Source organism: Sebastes umbrosus, chromosome 1 (assembly GCF_015220745.1).
Source record: "Sebastes umbrosus isolate fSebUmb1 chromosome 1, fSebUmb1.pri, whole genome shotgun sequence".
Classification (NCBI taxonomy): Eukaryota; Metazoa; Chordata; class Actinopteri; order Perciformes; family Sebastidae; genus Sebastes; species Sebastes umbrosus.
Genome location: NC_051269.1, coordinates 3,775,191 through 3,790,328, shown reverse-complemented (window position 1 = coordinate 3,790,328; position 15,138 = coordinate 3,775,191). Strand labels below are relative to the sequence as shown.

Here is a 15,138-nt window from a genome sequence, read left to right as displayed (position 1 = left end):
CACATCCAAGTGGACAGCAGCCGCTCAAGTGGCTAATTGGGAGCGTGGTAATCAGGGAACACAACAAACATCGCACCTACTGTGTATCATCGACCTTGGACTCCGATGCCAACACACACAAACACATACATGCTCAGAGGGGGAGAGAAAAACAAAGAGAGAGAGAGAGAGGGGGGAGAGGAAAAGCAGACACGCTGCATGGAGCCGTGAGGCATCACATTAGCACACACTGGCCTCCATTTTATCTCCTGTGGTCTTTGTCAGTGTTGCCTTTTTACCAGTTGGGAGCCGGCGGAGACCGGGGGAAATGTGTGTGATGGGTTGGATTTAGAAATACCCAGAGACTACAACCTTTTGTCTAGAAAGATTGGAAACTGGATATGCGCATCATACCCATAGACTGTATGAAATATGGATGTAGTCTCTGTGACGTCACAGATAGGTTTCTGAATAACTAACGTTGGCTAGTTAGTTGGTAACATTACTGATGGTTCATTCCAGAGCTCGACATATTTGTTCGACCTCAAGGATACACACGATGTGCTGTTCCTGAGTTATTGAGTGTACATTTGAACTGTCATGATACCACACTAACACGTTTCTTCCTCCTCGTGCCCCTCCCCTCAGATAACCTGTGCAACGGGAAGTTCCACAAACACCTGCAGGACTTGTACGCCCCCCTGGTGGTGCGATACGTGGACCTGATGGAGTCCTCCATCGCTCAGTCCATTCACAGAGGCTTTGAAAGGGAATCCTGGGAACCTGTCAAGTAAGGATCCCTCAGTTTACTTTACCTATCTTCTTCACCTGCATTGGGGGATGTGTCATGAAGGATTACGCCCCTTTTTTCACTCACGGATTTATAGCTTTGGTTTAGACTCCTTGAAACTGTCACCACTTGAATGTGCTACATGGGCAAAGCTATTGGGAGTTAGTAGAGGTGAGAAGGTAGGCCGCAATCAAATGACGGAGGAAATATCCTCAAGAAATCACAGCCTTTATCCTCAGATCATTGTCGTGTTTAACATATTGAACAAATGAGGTCAACTGTAAATTAAACAAACATTCCAATTAAGACTTTAATTAAATTAATCTACTTATAATCTACTTATAATATTTGTCCACACTCAATCTTCCATTGTTCATAATTATGCAGTGGGAGAAACTCGCTAATGATGACATTTCAGTGGTAGTGAGGTTTAAATCCTGAGGAAGAAGAAGCTACTGACGTTTTCTTCATGAACGTGTGGATGGATGTATGTTTTTGATGCAGAGGTTCTGACGTGTGGTGAAGCCCATAGCGGTGTAGTCGGGTAAATTACCGAACATCAGTTCCGACAGCATGTGCGTGGTGATCTTCCGTGTATCTGCCGCTGAGCACTGGATGTATATGTCCTGGCACTGAATGAGAATCCTCTGGATGATGTAACTTGCTGTTTGTTTTAAAGGTCCCATATAATGCTCATTTTTACTTGTATTTTGTGTTTCTACTAGAACATGTTCATATGCTGTAATATAAAAAAAACCAATTTATTTTCCTCATACTGTCGGTCTAAATATACTTGTATTTACCCTCTGTCTGAAACGCTATTTTCGACGGAATTGCGACAGAATTGCGACAGAATTGCAACGGAATTGTGTTGCTCGGCAACATCTTGGGTCCATGTGTACTTCCTGTCAGCTGAAAATATTCACATACACTGCAACCAGGAATAAACTGGGACCCATTTAGAATGTTTACATTTAAAACTGTGTAAAGGGTCTAAATATTGTATATTTGTGACATCACAAATGGACAGAAATCCTGACAGCTTGTTTCAAATGCAAAGTTTCTGAATACGGGGTTCTCAATGGGAATATCCTGGCAAAATAAAGGTTACATAATATTTTTTTAAAACTGCATAAAGATAACCTCTGATTATGTTATATTGCCCCAAATCTCCATATTTCCTCTCAGCTCCATGTTGAGATTTAGAAACTCAACACAGCTGACATTTTAGCATAATCAGTGGGTGTACCTCAAGAACAAAACACACGTCGTTAAATAGAAACTTGCATTTTCATAACATAAACTGTGTTTATGTTCTCAATAGATAGAATGAGGCTTGCCTTGTTCCCATGCTGTGTTAATCAACACCACAACCAAAGGTCTAGTGCTACTCTTTTGTTCCAGTAAACACATACTACATGTCCATATACAGAATGAGCAAATAATATGCAACTGGGACTGTCTCATGTTGGGTTTCAAAATCGCCGTGAGCTGGAATAAAGAGTGCTATAACAGGTGTATTAGTAGAACAAAGTCAAAACGTGTATCTACACTAAAGTGTGCCTTAGCATGTCTTCAGTTTGTTGCTTTTTTACAACTCATTTGCATCAGCTTGACATAGAATCTCTGTTTCCTGTCCTCCTGTTATTCTCCAAAAGGAGTATAACAAGCACTCTGCCCAGTGTCAACCTCCATATGCCCAAAGTACCAAATCTAACAGTGCCAAGTGTTAACCTCCCACAAATGCCCAGCTTTTCTCCACCCAGCTGGATGACAGCTAATTTAGGATTCAGAGTGTGTAATCAGCCGTGCACAACCTGAGACCATGAACACATGTCATTGGCATGTACGTGGCATCTGTCATATGACCCCGAGCAACAGGATTAGAACTATTACCATGTCCAAAATATTTTTTTTCTTTTATTAGGAAAATACTATAAAATACTTGTAATACTATACAGTTAATTCTAGTAGTACGATATATATATCTATGTAGATATATCTATATAGATATAGAGTCTCTCTCTCTATAAATATATAGAGAGAGAGAGAGATCTATATCTATATAGATATAGATATAGATAGATCTATATCTATATCTATATGTTTAGGAATAAAATGATGTATAAATATAAAGGCTATGAATGATATATGAACAAACCCCAACACAAAGTACAAAACAGTGCAGTGACTTCTTCTCTTCACTATATCTATATAGATATATAGATATAGTTTAAGGCAATTTCTTATTAGTTTGATTTGAACAATGTTTAATAGCCTTTGATTTCAACGAGAGGTTTCTATTAATATGTATGAGATCTTGTCATTGCTATCAGTAAAAAGCACTCTGCATATCTCTGCAAACACTCGACCACATCCTCTATAGCACTTTGAAAACTTAGCGAAACGCACCAACAACAGGGATCAGAGGTGTAGAAGCTCCTTCATACGCTGCAGCGTCCCGCAGAGTGTGACGCTGTCACCGCCGCAGCACATCCATTCCTATTCCCTCATCAGGAAATACACTTTAAAAAATACCAGCCCTGATGCTTTCATTGTAAAACGCAAAAAGTGTCGAGAGCTGCGTTTCAGCCTTCAACTTTATATTTTAGTACCTAATTCGCTTCCTGAAGAAAAGATGTCTACAGAGATGGCAGACTCATTTGCGCATTCCAAGATCAGGAGTTGTAAGAAAAGCCCAAACTTGCTATCCAAAAGGACCCCATGGAGGCATGTTGAGGAGTACGTAGGCTACAACTCTACTGATTTGGAAAGCGCAAATGAGTTGGTAGTGTGAAGCGCTTTGAGTGGTCGGACATAGTAGGACATTCTGTATTTTGGCATACTGCATTTGACCTTCTATGTCTTGGGACATACTAAATCTTTTTCTGGCACCTAAATAGTAAGGTAGTATGGGTATTGGAAAGCAGTGATTCTGTTCTTCCTCCAGCACCTCTTTGCCCCGGGTAGGGTCCGAGTCTACTATCAGGTCTACCTTGCAGCAGTCTCTAACATTCATGGGAAATGTGAAGATTTGTCCCCAGAAGCGCATCCTCGCACAATTTTTTAAGTGGAGTAAGGTGAAGTCGTCCATTCTACAGAGGCTTTTGCTGCGTTCCTGGGACCTCCAGGTGATTCTCTTTGTCTGCCCTCTTTTGAGCCACTGTCCAGTCTCGACCTTCCGGCTTCTCGGTTGGAAGACATCTTTTCTCTGGCTGTTACATCAGCCAAGCAGGTGAGCGAGTTGAGCGCTCTCTATCTGTAGATGTGGCATGTCTCAGGTTTGGGGATGGGGACAGGATGGTCCACCTTCTTCCAAACCTGGCTTTTCAGCCTAAGGTCCTGGCTAGGAATTTGGTCTCCAGGCCTCTGGTGCTGGGTTGCCTTTCTATCCTCCACCACACCTCTCTACGGGAGGTCGAGAGGCTTCACAACTTATGCCCTGTGAGGGCCCTCAGGGTTCATGTGGACCGCCACGGGTCCTTCCACACTTTTGTGTCATATGGAGGAATCACATTGGGCAAAGCAATGTCTGGCACATTGGACAGTGGAAATGATCACCCTTGCTTATGTTCATGTGAGAGCGGATCCCCCTTTGGGGGTTTTGGCACCCTCTACGGGGATGGCCACTTCACAGGCTGTGTTTTGGGGCGCACCCTTAGAGGATGTGTGCGACGTGGGCTGGCTGGGCATCCTCGTCCGCTGGCTGACCTGTAGGTGGTGCCACTTTACTCTCCTTGTGACTGATTTCGTTTACTGTTGTCACATGGTTACAGGTTCACTTTCATTCATAAAACCGTATTTATACATAAACATTTGTTTAAGTGGTATCCAATGGAAAATATATTTTGTGTTACAAGTGGTATCTCTTTAAAATATTAGAACCGATAATTCCTTATTCTCAGATCACTACCATCTTCTGTAGGTTCAATGAAAATGCATTAGATAATCTAACAGAAACTCTTTGTAATCAACATTATTTATGCATTAACTCAAAGAAGCCATTCAAGCTTTTGATTCAGAACCAACATCATTGTTTCCTCCTTCTGTGGCCCTGCAGTAACGGCTCAGGGACGTCAGAGGATCTCTTCTGGAAGCTGGATGCTCTGCAGACCTTCATCAGAGATCTCCACTGGCCAGAGGAGGAGTTCGGCAAACACCTGGAGACCCGACTGAAGCTGATGTCCAGCGACATGATTGAATCGTGTGTAAAACGGTAATATACTGGTTAAATACGTACGGGTCTGATTGCAAGCAAATCATTTGGATCTATTCGAGTAGTAACATGTGATTTGTTGTTAACTGGGTTTCAAAACATCAACAGAGAGCTGGGAAAAACACTGTGATCCAAGGTGGGAGTGCACCTTTAACATGAGGAGATGCTGAGGGGAAACAGGATAGGACTATAGCACATTTAGTGGTCAGAGAAAATCAAGTTAATAGCTAGTTAAAATAAGTGGTGTACTTCCGATGGGAACACTCATATGTGTTGTTCTGGAGGGTGATGACAAATCACCAACTTTGACGCTACATACTGTAGTTACTTTTCAACATTGGCCATAGCTACCACTGATGACACGATAGTAATTTTTTCAAAAATGTGACGATTTTAGCCAGTCTGGGTGGGGTTGACATTTTGCAATGAAAAATCAAATGCGCTGTGGGTATTTAATAGATTAAATATACTTAAATCTGATTACTTTAAAGGACCAGTGTGTAGGATTAAGGCAGATCTATTGGTTAGAAATGGAATTTAATATTAATAACTATGTTTTCATTAGTGTATAATCACCTAAAACTAAGAATCATATTTTTGTTAGCTTAGAATGAGCCCTTTATATCTACATAGGGGAGCAGATCCTCTTCACGGAGTCCCCCGTGTTTCTACAGTAGCCCAGAACGGACAAACCACTGACTCCAGAGAGGCCCTTTCGCATTTTTACGTTATTGAAGGTCATGATAGGTTCCCTGACACGCTTGGAATGGGAGCAGTGAGCGGAAGGGTATTTAGGCAGTGTGGCTGAAGGCTTTGAATCTGCATTTAGAGCTTCATGTGTGGAAATTTGGATTTAGAGAAAACATAAATGAACGTTGTATTTATTTAGGTGGGTGGGTGGTGGGGTGAGTTGGGGGACTAGCACTCATGACCTCTGTGTTTCTAAAATCCTGGTTACGGCCCTGTGCATTCCTTTTCCCTTTCTAAAGGACACGGGCAGCGTTTGAGGCCAAACTTCAGAAAAGCAGCCGGGCCACAGAGTTCCGCGTGCCACAGTCTATCTGCACTATGTTTCAACGTCATGGTGGACGCCAAGGCCCAATCGGCCAAGCTGTGTGCCATGGACCTGGGGCAGGAGGTAGGAGATGCTAAATCTGTCCTGGAAACTCCCTGAGTCAGTCATTTTATCTTACTTAGAAGTTTAAACCGGCCACTGACTCCTTCCTGTTTGAATCTCATCATTTTTAGTTTTGGAGCTGAATTAAAATCAATGATTTGTATTTCTATTGTGAATGGTCTTGGCAGATGAAGATGGGAAAGTCTTGTTTTATTTTATTTTTTTCTCTCTCTGTTACTTAAATCCATTCTTTCTTTGTCTCTTACTTATTTTGTATTAATTTTACATGTGCCATGTCACCTCTATCTTTCTCCTTTTCTGCTGTTTGCTCTCTTGCCTTGTGAAAGTTTGTTAGAGACTGGGGTAAGTGTGGCTTATGAATTCAATTAGATATCTCACCCTCCAGTTCCCAAATGGTCTAATTAGTCATCAGTTTTCCCTGTCTGTCTTCCTCCACTTGAATTGTTTGGATTTCATTAGCATATGTGTAGATAGTATTGAATATACATGGGGTAGAAGTGAGATATCTCGTATTTCGCAGAAACCTCGAGACCTGATACCAATTGCTGACAATGAATTAATTACTTAATTGCTAAGTCCTTCGCTTCTCTGTTGGTCTACAAGGCTAACAAAAGGATTAATCGCAGTGATGCTGCCTCTGAGTTTCCATGACAGGCAGTAACTGACGCATAATGTAATAACTTGAATGTAATAAAGCTCATAATGAAATAAAACCTTATGCATAACGTGATAATAGTTTTGTTCATTATGTTAATAAGTTATTACATTATGAGAAAATTATTACATTATAAACTTAATCAAAGTAAAAAGTTGAATAATGTCATAAAGTCAGCACATAATGTAATAATTTTTAGAATAAAAGAGTACTCTCCTTGTCCTTCCGTAAGCACAGGAACCCTCTAGTTCCACATGATACAAGTGGTATTAATTTAAATAGTTCATTTAAAGCAACTGGACTTTCTCTGTTTGGACATTAAGAGGACATTTTCATCAATCAGTTTCATTATTGATGAAGCCTCTTGGATGTGAGACTACTAGATATCCAGTGACCTGGACAAATTAGAACCTTTACAGAGATAATAGTGAATTTAATATACTGGTACACGCGTACAAACTGCGCGAGTGCGTGAGTGTGTGGTGACGTATAGTTTAAAGATCCAAAGAGACACACTTAGGTGGATGTGTCCAACAAACGTCTTTCATCCAGGAGGACCGCTGTTCATGTCCCGTGTGTTAAGTTTCACTTTCACGTTATAATTAGATGTTTGTTCTTGTGCTGTGTTCACAACATTCAGTTTCATTTTCACTTTACAACGTGGTTGTTCTAGAACCAAACAGCACCAGGTACCGGGGCAACACGTGACGTAGTTAGAAAACACCGCTATTTCATAATCAGCTATTTATAGAACATATGAATGTACCTGACGTCTCCAAGCTTTCAGAATCCGTAAACCAACTGTGTTTAGTCCAAACTATGTCTTATTACTAAGTATTTTAACAATAAAGTTGTACAGAAATAAACATGATATTGGAGACTAGAACTTCTTGAGGTTTTCCAACGCACTTGAATACACCTTGACTCGGATTACACATGGGGAACGAGAACGGTGAAACCAAACAGTCAAACATGTTTCGCATTTCCCGGTCACACAGACATAAATCTGTGTTCTTAGGAATACAAAAACCCTAGCGATTGTACTGTACGGTGGTGTTACAGACTCACAAAACTGACAACCTGTCACCAAGTGACTCATAGAACTAATGTTATTTACTGACATCTTATATTATCTCTTCCTTCCTCTCTTTCGCAGTAAGTAGCACATATACTGTACACACCTCCAACACCGTCGTCCTTTTCTTCCTAAAACACATTCCAGCAGATACTCACCAGCTTCACTGTTGGAGATATGACAACTTTCCAATGCAGTGCACCAGCTGCCCATGAGTGATCAGACTCCACTGTATAGCCCTGTTATCCTTTTGTGTCAAATTATTATTTTTTTAAGTAAGTAGCCGTGTAATAGCGGGATAATGGACAGCTAGCGGGTCATTGTTGTGAAATAAATCCCTTCAGGGCAATGGGAGACCCCTTCGCTTCACGTCGGAGTGCGGCATCGCCCCGTCGGGGTTTTATTTCACAACAACGACTGGCTCGCTGTACATTATCCCTCACATATGTGGGTTTAGAACAGTCATCTCATACAAAATGCATCCGCTCACCTTCTCACTTGGAAAAAGAAAAACGTGATCACATGTAACCAGTTTTGGCCTTCTTCCACTGGATTGCTTTCCGTTTCCGGATTTGATTTTAAGATTTTATTGCTTGTTTTTAAGGTTTTAAATGGGCTTGGCACCACCTCATCTATCAGAACTATTGCACCTCCATACTCCAGTTAGAGCACTGAGGTCCGACCAATCAGATGCTCCTGGATGCCCCCAGAACTAGACTCAAAAACAGAGGCGACCGAGCCTTTGCGGTGGCCGCCCTAATCTTTAGAACAGCTTACATCTTCATATTAAAATAGCTCAGACCACAGAATAGTTTAAGTCTTTGCCGAAGACCTACAGTACCTCTTCTCGCGGCGTTTGATTAAGTTTATCTCTGTTGTGCTGCAACTCTTTTTACTGCTATTATGTGCACACTATGTTTATTGTTTTTACTCTGTTCTTATTATTGCTTGCTTTGTATTCATTTTGTAATGTATAAATGCCAAGCACTTTGGTCAACTGCGGTAGTTTTTAAATGTGCTGTATAAAGTGTGCCTTGACTTGACTTGATATTATAATCAGCAGTTACACGGAAGGTGAGCCAAATCTGAATGGCTTCTTTTTTGATCTAGGCAACCCACAAAAAAACAACTGGACTGTCTTATTTCACAGTTTGTGGGTTGGTAGGAACTCTAGATAGTCAATTGAGTTTTTCAAGATATGTCCCCTTTAATGTCACTTCATGGGGTTACTGTGTGGAAGAGAAGAGTAACATGTTTCTTCTTTCCTTCCTTTGTAGAGACAATACCATTCCCAAATTGACGATCTAATTGAAGAAACGGTGAAGGAGATGATCACGCTGCTAGTAGCTAAGGTACAAAACAGTGCAGTATAAATTTACACACCCTGGATGGATCACAGGTATAGATTTGTCAATGTATATTGTATTGCTGTATATGTTGTAGTTATATTTTCAAGCACAGTACTGGAGGAGGCAAACAAGCATTTCACTACACGATGTAGAAATATGTTGAGTATGTGGGGGCCCTGGACAGTGCATCATTTGAAGTGATTGTTAATACTTCTTGTTGGAAGTCAATCAAATGACCACAAGAAGATTAAAAAACAACCACAAAGAGACGCAAAGCGACCACAAAGATAGTCAAAACAATGACAAAGTGACACAAAAACAACTACAGAGAGACTAAGGAGACTCAAAACGACTCAAAGAGATTCAAAATGATCACAAAGAGACTAAAAATGACTACCCAGGAAATCAAAACGACAACAAAGAGACATAAACAACTACAAGAGCCTCAAAGTGACGCAAAACAACCACAAGATACACAAAATGACTACAAAGAACTCAACCAACCAAATGAGACACCAATTTGACAAAAATGAAGTAACATTTTTTTTTTAGAGAAAGAATGCTGGAGTATTTTCTCAGTGAATAAAGGAGCCTGTAATTTTAAATCTGATCTAAGAGCATGAAAATCGTCAAAACTGGAGATACTGTACATGGTTTTGGGTGACATGGACAGTATTGCTGTATTTTAAACTGCACTACAGTAGCATGAAGACTCAATTGCACCCGTACTGAAATCAACTACAGCCTACAGGTTAAGTGTATAATACATTTAAAGCTTGCAGTGGGTAGAAATGGAGCAAATGTGAAAAAAAAAGTTAGTTTTTATTAAAACGGTCACTATATCCTGACAGTAGTGCATGAGACAGGTAATCTGAAAAAAATATTTCACAGACCGGAGGAAAAACAAGCAGTAAGAGCCGAGCTGGAATCTGCCGTCTAGTAGCGTCTGTCAATCACTCGCTAACTCCGACCAAACTAGGCAGCGCTGTATCAAATATGAATCAATATTATGTTACGTTAATACCTATTTCTCTCCTCAAATGTTGCCAGTTGAGATCTTTTGAGGAAATGCCAAGCACCGCCCACCAGCCGGAGCACAGCCAATAGGAACGCTCCTCTCTTCTGAAATGACTTGTGATTGGCCAAAGTCTTCCGTCATGGGCTAGATATTTTAAAGCCTGAAAACAGAGCCATGAGAGGTGTAAGAGTCCTCAGTCAACCCTTGAATTACAATATGCTGAAAGGTTATTATGGATTTTTTGCCCAATGATCCCAAAACATTCTGCCTACTGAAGCTTTCACACTGGTCACAAAAATGAAAAGTACATTTTTAACCGCAGACACCTGCTGACTTTTACTAGACTTTTGATTGTAAGAGACTATTTGTACTTTGTGTTAGTGCTGCATTTCCGTAGTAAGTAAAGTAATTCCACTGCTGTTTTTTTCTTCTTCTTCTTCTTCTCCTCTTTCTCAGTTTGTGGTCATCCTAGAGAGTGTGGTTAGCCAAGCTCTCCAGATATGATGAGGGACACTCTTTTCTTCTTCCTCTCTTTCACAGTAAGTAGCACATACCTGTAACTGTACACACACCTCCAACACCGTCGTCCTTTTCTCCTAAAACACATTCCAGCAGATACTCACCAGCTTCACTGTTGGAGATATGACAACTTTCCAGAGCAGTGCACCAGCTGCCCATGAGTGATCAGACTCCACTGTGTAACCCTGTTATCTTAAATCGCTGATCTGGAAGTGAAAAACCATCATGAATCAACCATCTTAAACAAAAATGCTTTTAAATTGCATTAATGATTAACCTGCGTGGATTTTAAATTGTTGTTGTTTTTTTCCACTTTACTCTTTAATGCAAATTTTAATACAATTTGACCTTTTTTCAATTCTTCCTGAGCACCAAATAGCTTAACACCTCAGCTGGCTTCCCACAGTATCACAAAAAGCCAGTTTATTGAATTTGCGAGTGCACTTTTGCACTCACAAATTCAACCACATGAGTCACTGTTCTTCAGCAAGGCACCCAACTACAGGCTGTACATTCTCACCACAGCAGCCTTTGTTCTGAAAAATGGTGCCACAGCTGGAATCCTGTAACTGTATTTTCACCCACTTCTCTCTCCGTTTATGTCAAGGTGAAAGCTGCCTCAAAGTATGTGGATGTACCTGTAAGTGAGACTTATTTTATCTCTTTTATGTGTGCATACTTATTAAAGCTTAAATTTCTTTCTCATCTCGTGAATCAACCCTGTCTCCTATGAAATACATGACAAATGTGCCTTGCAAATATGTTTTTTGAAGAAATGCCATCCTCCTGCATCCCAAGTATGTGTGACTACTAAAACACAATGTTGTAAGAAAGATGGTGACTTTTGTTAAAAACATTTAAAAAGTCACTATGCTTTGAGTTGTCTAAACAGAACCATAAGAAAGGCAATCATGCTTTAGTTGCAGGAGTGGATATTATAGGAAAACAAATGAAACAAAGTAAACTAAAATCGCGAGTGGATGTTTTGGCACAACCTCTATTATTAAAGGTTCTAAATGTGAGATTGGGGCATTTCTATTGCCTCCACACGGCTCTCAACATGGCGACGGCCGAGCCGGCGTCATGTTGCTAAAGCCATGTCCACACTGGGAACGTCAGGAGCGCATGGCGGCTGCGTTACCTGTTGTTTTTTATTCCGGCGTTCCGTGTTAACAGGTAAGGGCAGCCACACTGCCCGCGTGAGACTCACGCGCGGCTCAGCTGTGTGTCAGCTGCGTCTCTTCTAGAGATTTGAGGTCTCACCTATTTTTGAAGCGAGCTGCACGGTTCACAGCAACAACAGACAGTGAAGGTGATCTATTGATCGTATATTAACAACATACCAGCAACATTACTACAGTTTGGATGTTTATCTGTAGAAAATGTTACGGAGATGAAAAAAAGTAACTTATTTTTAAATCAACACTTGCTGCTTTCATTTAAAAATAAAAGCCCTTAAGCATATTTTTTCTGTGGACGAAATGCCTTCATTTGTTAACACGAGGCCTTTTATTCTGAAAATATGTGCCTGACAATGTGTAGAACATGCAGTGACTTGGAGAGCTCCATCAATGATTTTGTACGGTGTTTTAAATTGTGGATTATTACTATTATTACAAATTACCACACATTTCTTAACCTCTCTGTCTAAAATAAATATGAATGATATTTATAAATAAATGAAATGGCCATTATGAAAGGCAAACTCTATGTAGTAAGAAAGAGCTGACAGCAGGAGAAACGCAGCAGACGAACACAGCTGAAAACGCAGCTGGTGTGAAACACCTGACACGTGAATCACGCAGCCGCCACGCGCTCCTGACAGTTCCCAGTTGGTGGACGAAGCGTACAGCGCTAACAGTGAAAACAATAGCACAATGCTGACCGAGCTAACAGTGTTAACCTGAGGGTGAACCAGAGGGGGGTTGCTTACAGGCAGAAATACGTGTCACCAGAAACAGAATTTGAATCATTTATATTTGATGTTGAATTGCTGAAATCAAATAATTGGCATTACAAAACTGAATGGGAATCACATCATTTGAATTTGTATCGTTAACTTGAATAATGCATTGAAAAAACTGAATCTGAATAGAATAATTTGAAATTGTATTTATTTGCTCAAACTGTATTGATCTCACTGATAATTCAACTCTATCCTTCACATTCAGTTCCCACATTTCAAATTCAGTTCTTGTAATTCAATTTCAGTTTACTGAGACACACATCCGTTGTTGAGGAAGAGCAATCGAGTGCAGATTCACAGAACTCCCGGCCCGTGTAGCCTACATTTGATAGTTTGTTTATTGGATTAAATCCTAATCCAAAGTAGTAGAAAGGAACGTCTGTCTTTGCAAAATATGAAAGCTACAGTAGCTTGGAAAATACAGATATGAGGCACAGAATTTCATGAATTTACTGATTATCAGACCACAAATGAGACAAAAATTAGTATGATAGAGCACCCCGCGGTCCCTTTGTCTAACGTTACCTCACTCCCCGCCGCTGCGGGCTGCAGCTCTGGAGATGGAACTTACCAGCAACTCAAAAATTCCAGCTCGTTCAAACCCCAGCATTGGGGATCACAGCAGGCTGGTGACCAACGGCAGTGCTGGGTCCAGCCTGTGGCAGCAACACAGAGTTTGCTGACCCGGCGGGGAGTCAGGGTTGTCCGGGATCTAAACCCCCGGCACTGGGTTTTTGCGCTGGCTGAATTTCAGTTACTACAGCCACTAATGTTAACCGAAAGTCTGTCTCCGGAGCTGGCAGTCCGCTCTTCTCATGTGGAGTGGGTCTCCAGCAGGGGGGAGTGAGGTAGACAATCAATATAGAAATATAAGCAATGGTAAAATGGTAAATGGACTTGCACTTCTGTATATAGCGCATTCTAGTCGTCCGACCACGTCATAGTGCTTTACCTACATGTCAGCATTCACACACACATTCATACACTGATGGCAGAGGCTACCATGCAAGGAGCCAACTTGCCCATCAGGATCTATCACTCATTCACACACCGATGGCACAGCCTTCGGGAGCAATTTGGGGGTTAAGTGTCTTGCTCAAGGATACTTGACATGTGACCGGAGGAGACTAGAAAAACCAAACTTATCAAACAAAAAAAATGACACTTGAACGTGCATCAAGGGTGATAAGAAATACCTAACATGACAGAACCATCTTCGGGAAAAAAAAATATTTGACGTGTGACCTTTTAATTCGGTTTATGACCTATACTGCAGCCAACCACCGGGGGGCGATCAAGATGTTTTGGCTTCACATTGGGGAGCTGTCAAGTCATCCATCTTTGTACACATTCTATGCTTGCGATTGGTCAAATGCTGCAAACACCACCGCTTTTATGTAAACACGCTCATTCGCCAGATAGAGAAACCCTGAGTTGACTTACTTTACCGAGTTGATAACCAACGTCGTGGGGATCGCTTAGCGGGATCACGGTTGTTAGGGTTAGTGAAGCCCAGATAACGTGAAGATACCCTAGGTATGTTGAACTTTGCACTACAGGCCTCAGGTGTAGATGGAGTCTGAATGTCTGCAGGGTGTGCTCACAGAGAATAGTTTGTTTTGGCACAACACAAAAACAGCAGTTTAAAGATCCCTTCGATTTCCTCATGTTGATACAGGGTTAGGGTTAGGGTTAGGTTTAGACCTAACCCTAACCCTAACCCTAACTATAACCCAAAGACAAAAAAAACAATATGATTAATTTATTATTATTATTATTATTATTAATAATAATAATAATAATAATAATAATAATAATAATAATAATAATAATAATTTTTTCTCTTTGTATTATTATTATTAATTTTTAATTTTATTCTATTGTTTTTTAAACATTTTATTTCAATTTTGAATGCTGAGTTGTTTTCTCTAGTGTACTTATTGTGTTCGTCTCTAAGCTCCACTACTTAAAAATTGGTTTATAACCTTTTGTAATTACGAACTATAAATTGCATATACGAAAACAACCTTGGAAAAAAAAGGGGAAAAATAAGTACATATCATATACTATAGTGGATATATAAAAAAGGAATTAATTTAAAACTAGATATAAATTAATCAGTGGTGAACCTCTTAATCATTTACGTAAAAGTAACTGACAACCATAAACAACATTTATAACTTGCCAATGGCCTGTTGTGCCTTTCACTTTAATCCTCAGATGAAAAAGTTTCAGTTGGTTAAAGGGTTCGATTGTAGGCATTTTGTTTCCTAGTAGAGCGTGTGTTTGTTTCTTGCGCATGTACAAATATTTGACCATGCTTTCAACATGTACAATCATAATCCAGATGGCATCGGTTGTCATATTTCCACATCAAATGTCCCCATGTTTTCCTCCCCCCAAATGTCCATTCATATGCATGTGGCCAGACAC

General features: G+C 40.4%; 1 pseudogene; it reads left to right on the top strand.

Moving 5' to 3' along the window:
• The window catches only part of LOC119485602, a 209,871-nt pseudogene that overhangs the window by 157,541 nt on the left and 37,192 nt on the right, over nucleotides 1–15,138 (top strand).